Raw genomic sequence first — 7,734 nt, 5'->3', positions numbered from 1 at the left:
TTGGAACGTACCTATGCAGAACTCTACACAAATATCCCCTGAACATTTGACACTTTTCTTCTGTACTTTTCCGAGAACATCTGTTTCCAATTTAACCCTCCAATTTCCTGCCTGATAGCCTCATAATTCCCCTTACTCCAATTAAACGCTTTTCTAACTTGTCTGTTCCTATCTCTCTCCAATGCTATTCTAAAGGAGACAGAATTGTGATCACTATCTCCAAAATGCTCTCCCACTGAGAGATCTGACACCTGACCAGGTTAATTTCCCAATACCAAATCAAGTACAGCCTCTCCTCTTGTAGGATTATCTACATAATGTGTCAAGAAACCTTCCTGAACACACCTAACAAACTCCACCCCATCTAAACCCCTTGCTCTAGGGAGATGCCAACTGATATTTGGGAAATTAAAATCTCTCATCAAGACAACTCTGTTATTATTACACCTTTCCAGGATCTGTTTCGCTATCTGCTCCTCGATATCCCTGTTACTGTTGGGCGACCTATAAAAAACACACAGTAAAGTTATTGACCCCTTACTGTTCCTAATATCCACCCACAGAGAATCCGTAGACAATCTCTCCATGATGTCACCTTTTCTGCAGCCGTGACACTATCTCTGATCAACAGTGCCGCGCCCCCACCTCTTTTGCCTTCCTCCCTGTCCTTTCCGAAACATCTAAAACCCAGCACTTGAAGTAACCATTCCTGTCCCTGAGCCATCCAAGTCTCTGTAATGGCCATATCGTATCTCCAAGTACTGATCCACGCTTCGTTCATAACACTCCTTGCGTTAAAATAGACACATGGTATGAAATGTGGCTGAGAGAACTGGCAAATACTTTACTTTTGGAGAGACTGAGACTATGTAATGAGGACAGAGGGGACATCTTTGAAAGGATATGGGGCCCTGTATGGGACTTTCTTACGGGGTGAGGACTGAGGTTTTTTGATGCGGTGCACCTCTGCTGTGTATGTTTACTGTTGTGTTTATATTTTTCTCCCTTTTGCAGCTCAATATTTAATTTGATTTTGTTAAGGTCATGGTTTTTGTGGTTTTTTGTTTTTTTTTGTTTGTTTGTAATAAAAAATAAAAAGAATATATATACTGTGGCGACCCACTTTCTACGCAGGCGAACCGGTTCACAAAATGGTGCGCGCGTCGGCAGACAAGCCAGCCCCAAAACGGCGCTGGGTCTTCTTCACCAGCAAGGGGAGAAAGCCCGTGCGCGGGAAGGGACTTTTGTAATGCACCCCTGATGTCATTTCCGCCTGGAGAGGGCGGGAACAGAACTGCGTAAAAGCCAGTGCCGCGAAGTTTGAATAAAGAAGTCTCGAGTGCGACTTACAGACTGCGTGTTGTTATATCTCGCTCTGTGTAGCACATCGCTACGTTGGTGACCCCAACAGTCCAAACGGGATTTGGACCAAAGATGATCGACTCTTCATCTGTTCACACAGTTTCGCTAAAACTGTCAACTTTCTGGACGCTGCAACCACGCGTCTGGTTTGACCAAGCAGAAGCTCAGTTCCAGATTCGGCAGATATCTTCTGATTCCACGCATCACTATTACGTGGTGAGCTCCCTTGACCAGGAGACAGCCGCCCAGCTTGGAGATTTCATCCAATCACCCCCGGAAGAAGGCAAGTATGCAGTGTTCAAAGCACTACTCATAGGGTCCTTCGGCCTCTCACGGCGTGAGCGAGGTGCCCGTTTGCTGCACCTGGACGGTTTGGGAGACAGGCCGCCATCAGCATTAATGAACGAGATGCTGGCCCTGGCTGAAGGACACAAGCCCTGCCTCATGTTTGAGCAGGCGTTCTGAGAGCAACTGCCCGAGGACATATATCAGCTGCTGGCCGACGCAGATTTCAGTGACCCCCGGAAGGTGGCGGCCCGGGCAGACGTGCTGTGGAAAGTCAAGAGAGAGCGCAGGGTGTCCGTCGGACAGATTACCAAGCCACACACCCAACAGCAGGCCGGACCAGACCCGGCAACGGAGCGCACACAACCCAGAGGCAGGAGTGAGGAGGCCAATGAACAGTGGTGTTTCTACCACCAGCGGCGAGGCACAGAAGCCCGCCGTTGTCGCCCGCCCTGCAATTTCCCAAGAAACACCAGGGCCAGCCACCGCTAATGGCTACGGCGGCTGGCCACCAGGCCAGTCTCTTGTACGTCTGGAACAAACAGACGGGACGCTGCTTCTTGGTCGACACGGGAGTGGAAATCACCGTCTTACCCCCGACGGGGTACGACACCCGCAACAGAGAGCCAGGACCCACCCTGAGGGCCACAAACAGCAGCACAATATGAACCTACGGCACCCACACAGTACAGCCACAGTTCGGCGCCAGCCAGTTCACATGGGACTTCACACTGGCCGCCGTGGCCCAGCCATTCCTGGGGGCGGACTTCTTGCGAGCCCACAGCCTGCTGGTCGACTTGCAAGGGAAAAGACTGGTCCATGCGAAGACTTTCCCGAAGTTCTCCCTGGGTGAAGCCAAGTTGCCGGCCCCACACCTGGACTCCATCATGCTGTCTGACAACGAATTCACCAGAATCCTGGCGGACTTTCCATCAGTTCTGGCACTGCAGTTCATGGCAGCCATACCCAGACACGGAGTACAGCACCACATTCCGACCCAGGGACCACCCCTCCATGTCCGCGCACGAAGGCTCCCCCTGGACAAGCTCCGCCTGGCGAAGGAGGAGTTCAAGAGGATGGAGGAATTGGGGATCGTACGGCGGTCTGACAGCCCATGGGCCTCCCCCCTGCACATGGTGCCCAAAGCAGCTGGGGGCTGGAGACCATGCGGCGACTACCGCAGACTGAACGAGGCTGCAACTCCAGACCACTACCCCATGCAGCACATACAGGACTTTGCAGCAAACCTGCACAGGGCAAGCATCGTTTCCAAAGTAGACCTCGTCCGGGGATACCATCAAATCCCGGTACACCCTGAAGACATCCCCAAAACAGCACTCATCACCCCGATCGGCCTTCGAATGCCGTTCGGCCTGAAGAATGCTGCACAGACGTTCCAGCGGCTAATGGATGCAGTGGGACGTGACCTAGGCTTTGCATTCGTCTATTTGGACAACATCCTCATAGCCAGCAGTAGTCGTCAGGAGCATCTGTCCCACCTCCGCCAGCTCTATTCCCGCCTGAGTGATTTCGGCCTCACGATCAACCTGGCCAAATGCCAGTTCGGACTGGACACCATTGACTTCCTGGGCCACAGGATTACCAAAGACAGGGCAACAGCTCTGCCCGCCAAGGTAGCCGTGATCCGCCACTTCACCCGGCCCATCACAGTCAAAGGCCTGCAGGAGTTCGTGGGTATGGTGAACTTCTACCACCGCTTCCTCCCCTCAGCAGCCCGTATCATACGCCCTTTGTTCATCCTGATGTCAGATAAAGGCAAGGATATTACTTAGGATGAAGAGGCTGCGGCCGCTTTCGTTAAAGCCAAGAAAGCCTTGGCAGATGCCGCGATGCTGGTGCATCCCAGAACGGACGTTCCAACCGCCCTCACAGTGGATGCATCCAACCCAGCAGTCGGTGGGGTGCTGGAGCAACTCATCAAGGGGCGCTGGCAACCCCTGGCATTCTTCAGCAAACACCTACGGCCACCTGAACTCAAGTACAGTGCCTTCGACCGGGAGCTGTTGGCACTATATCTGGCAATCCGGCATTTCAGATACTCAGAAGGTAGGCCATTCACCTCATTCACGGACTATAAACCGCTTACCTTTGCGTTCACTAAGGTGTCCGACCCCTGGTCATCCCACCAGCAGCGACATCTGTCCTACATCTCCGAGTACACGACGGACATCCGGCATGTCTCGGGAAAGGACAACGTCGTGGCGGACGCACTATCCAGACCGACCATACAGGCCCTGTCCCAGGGGGTGGACTATGCAGCGCTGGCAGAGGCACAGCAGGCAGACACTGAGATCCCCAGTTACAGGACTGCAGTCTCCGGTTTACAGCTCCAAGACCTCCCCGTAGGCCCAGATGAGAGGACCCTACTATGTGACGTCGCTACCGGCCAACTCCGCCCCGTCGTCCCGGCAGCCTGGCGCCGGCGGGTTTTCAAGTCCATTCACAACTTAGCGCACCCCTCCATCAGGTCAACCGTCCAGCTGGTCTCCAACAGGTTCGTGTGGCATGGGCATCGTAAACAGGTCAGTGAATGGGCCAAAACGTGTCTGCAGTGCCAAACGGCCAAGGTGCAGCGGCACACCAAGGCTCCGCCGCAGCGGTTCGAACCCACCCGCCGGAGGTTCGATCACATTCATGTGGATATCGTGGGGCCCCTGCCAGTGTCGCAAGGAGCGCGGTACCTCCTATGATAGACCGGTTCACCAGATGGCCAGAGGCAATCCCGCTCACCGACACCTCCTCCGAATCCTGCGCCTGAGAACTGATCGCAACCTGGGGAGCCCGCTTCGGGGTACCGGCCCACATTACCTCCGACAGAGGAGCCCAGTTCACCTCCAGCCTGTGGTCGGCTATGGCCAGCCTTTTAGGATCGCAGCTACACCACACAACTGTCCATCACCCACAGTCGAATGGACTAGTGGAGCGTTTCCACCGTCACCTGAAGTCTGCTCTCACGGCCCGCCTGGAGGGGCCTAACTGGGTGGACGAGCTTCCCTGGGTCCTGCTCGGAATCTGCATGGTGCCCAAAGAGGATCTGCATACCTGGTCGGCCGAGTTGGAGTACGGCGCACCCCTGGTCGTCCCAGGAGAGTTCATACCAGCCTCGAGGGGGCAAGAGGAAGAACCCGCAGCAGTCCTGGACAGACTACGCGAAAGGCTCGGCAACCTGGCCCCCGTACCGACTTCACAGCACGGACAGATCCCAACCTGCATACCCTAGGAACTGCAGAACTGTAAGTTTTTATTTGTACGAGGGGCCGTTCAGGAACGACGGGTCCACGTACGTTCTGGACGCTGGGGGGAGAGAGGAGGTTTTCATGGTGGACCGATTCAAACCGGCCCATGTGATCTTGGCGCAGCCGGTCGAGGTTCGGGCACCGCGGTGCAGAGGCAGACCGCCCAAATAACGACTGATCCAGACTGTGGACATTGGGGGTGTATCGCCGGTTCTTGGGGGGGGGGGCGGTTATGTGGTGACCCACTTTCTACACAGACGAACCGGCTCACAAAATGGCGCACATCGGCAGAGAGACCAGCCCCAAAATGGCGTTGGGCCGCCTTCTTCACCAGCAAGGGGAGAAAGCCCGCACGCGGGAAGAGACTTTTGTACTGCACCCCGGCATCATTTCCGCCCAGAGAGGGTGGGAACAGAACTGCGTAAAAGCCAGTGCCACAAAGTTTGAATAAACGAGTCTCCAGTGCATCCTACAGACTGCGTGTCATTATTTCTAGCTCTGTGTGTAGCACATCGCTACAATATAAAAAAGACACATGTCAAACCTTTGGTCTGAGCACGTCCCTTCTCTATCACCTGCCTATTGTCCCTCTCACACTGATGTTTTTAGCAAATGCTACCTGGCTTGCTGAATTCTTCAGAAGTTCGGTATGCACCACAATATATTTTACTAAAATATAATTTTCCATTTCTGAACAAGTGAATTGTTGAACAGGACAATTTTGTCAAAGTTCTCTTTTGTTTCATAAGAACATAAGAAATAGGAGCAGGAGTAGGGCATCCGACATATCGAGCTTGCCCCGCCATTCAATAAGATCATGGCTGATTGGTCCGTAAACTCAGCTCCATCTACCTGCCTTTTCCCCATAACCTTAATTCCCCTACAATGTAAAAACCTATCTAATTGTATCTTAAATATACTTAGTAAAGAAGCCTCAACTGCTTCCCTGGTCAGAGAATTCCACAGATTCACCACTCTCTGGGAAAAACAGTTTCTCCTCATCTCCGTCCGAAATCTTCTGCCCTGCATCTTGCAGCAATGTCCCCTATTTCTAGTCTCACCTATCAATGGAAATAACTTTCCTACTTCTATCTTATCTATCCCTTTCAAAATTTTGTATGTGCTCTATAAGATCCCCTCTCATTCTTCTGAATTTCAGAGAGTATAATCCCAGGCGACTCAAACTCTCCTCAGAGGTTAACCCCTTCATCTCTGGAATCATCCTGGAGAACCTCCTCTGCACTGCTTCCAAAGCCAGTATATCTTTCCTTAATTATGGAGACCAGAACTGCACACAGTACTCCAGGTGCGGCCTCACCACTATCCTGTATATTTGTAGCGTGACCTCCCTGCTCTTGAATTCAATCCCTCTAGCAATGAAGACCAACATTCTGTTTGCCTTCTTAATAACCTGTTGTATCGGCAAGCCAACTTTTTGCGATTCATGCACAGGCACTCCCAAGTCCCTCTGCACAACAGCATGCTGCAATCTTTCATCATTTAAATTATAATCTGCTCTTCTATTATTCTTTCCAAAGTGGATGATCTCGCATTTACCAACATTGTATTCCATCTGCCAGACCTTGGCCCACTCACTTACCCTATCTGTATCCCTCTGCAGACTCTCCACATCATCTGTAGAGGGACATAGATGATGTTTAGAGTCATCAGCAAATTTTGCTACGCTATACTCAGTCCCCTCTTCCAAATCATTGATGTAAATGGTATCAGCTATGGGCCCAGCACCGACCCCTGCGGCACCCCACTCACCACTGACTTCCGACTGGAGAAATACCCATTTATACTATCTCTGCCTTCTATTGGTTAACCAATCCACTATCCATGCCAATACACTTCCTCCGACTCCATGCATCTGTATCTTATTTAAAAGACTCTTGTGCAGCACCTTATCGAATGCCTTCTGGAAATCTAAGTATACGACATCCACCTGTTCCTCTTGATCCACTGCACTCATTATGTCCTCAAAGAACTCCAGTAAGTTTGTCAAACAGGACCTGCCCTTTCTGAATCCATGCTGCGTCTGTCTAATTGAACCACTCCTTTCTAAATGTTTCGTTATTTCTTCCTTAAGCATTTTCCCAACTACAGATATTAAGCTAACTGTCCTAATCTTCTGCCTACATCCTTTTTTAAAAAGTGGTGTGATATTTGCTGTCTTCCAGTCTGCTGGGACCTGTCCAGAGTCCAGAGAATTTTGGTAAATGATTACCAATGCGTCTACTATAACCTCCGCAAATTCCCTCAGCACCCTGCGATGCATCCCATCAGGACCACAATTTTACCCTTTATTTTTTGCCTTGTATTCAAAGCCCAGAGTACATTTAACTCTTCTTACATTAATCAGAACGGTCATTTGTTTAAATTTTGGGAAAATTTCTCCTTGTGTATATTTTATGGAAGACAAGAAATAACATAAAATATATTAAGAGTAACTTTCTGACAGTGAAAGTCTTGATTGTACTCTGCCACTGTTTGTAGCCAGTCTCTCAGTGCCTGAAGTTGCTTGATCACTTGCTGGACCTTTGTGAGAAATCTTGTTGCATATGTTGTTCATGACAAACTTTGTGTTGCAGGAAGTACAGAGTTAACATGAGAAGGATTGTGAGGGAAGCCGTGGCCTGATGAAGAAACACAGATGCTAACAGCAGAGCTGCTTTCATTAGGACACTGTCAGTTGATCAAAGGAAATCCAGGAGTTTAATTAGTTACATCTGGGGATATTACTCATGTACGTCAAACCAAAAGCAACACAGTGGTTCATATAGTATTATTGGTTCAGAGTTCAAATGACCAATTTGTAATCCTGACC

Source organism: Mobula hypostoma, chromosome 5 (assembly GCF_963921235.1).
Source record: "Mobula hypostoma chromosome 5, sMobHyp1.1, whole genome shotgun sequence".
NCBI lineage: Eukaryota > Metazoa > Chordata > Chondrichthyes > Myliobatiformes > Myliobatidae > Mobula > Mobula hypostoma.
The sequence above is the reverse complement of the archived record's forward strand: the minus strand, read 5'-3'. Positions refer to the sequence as shown.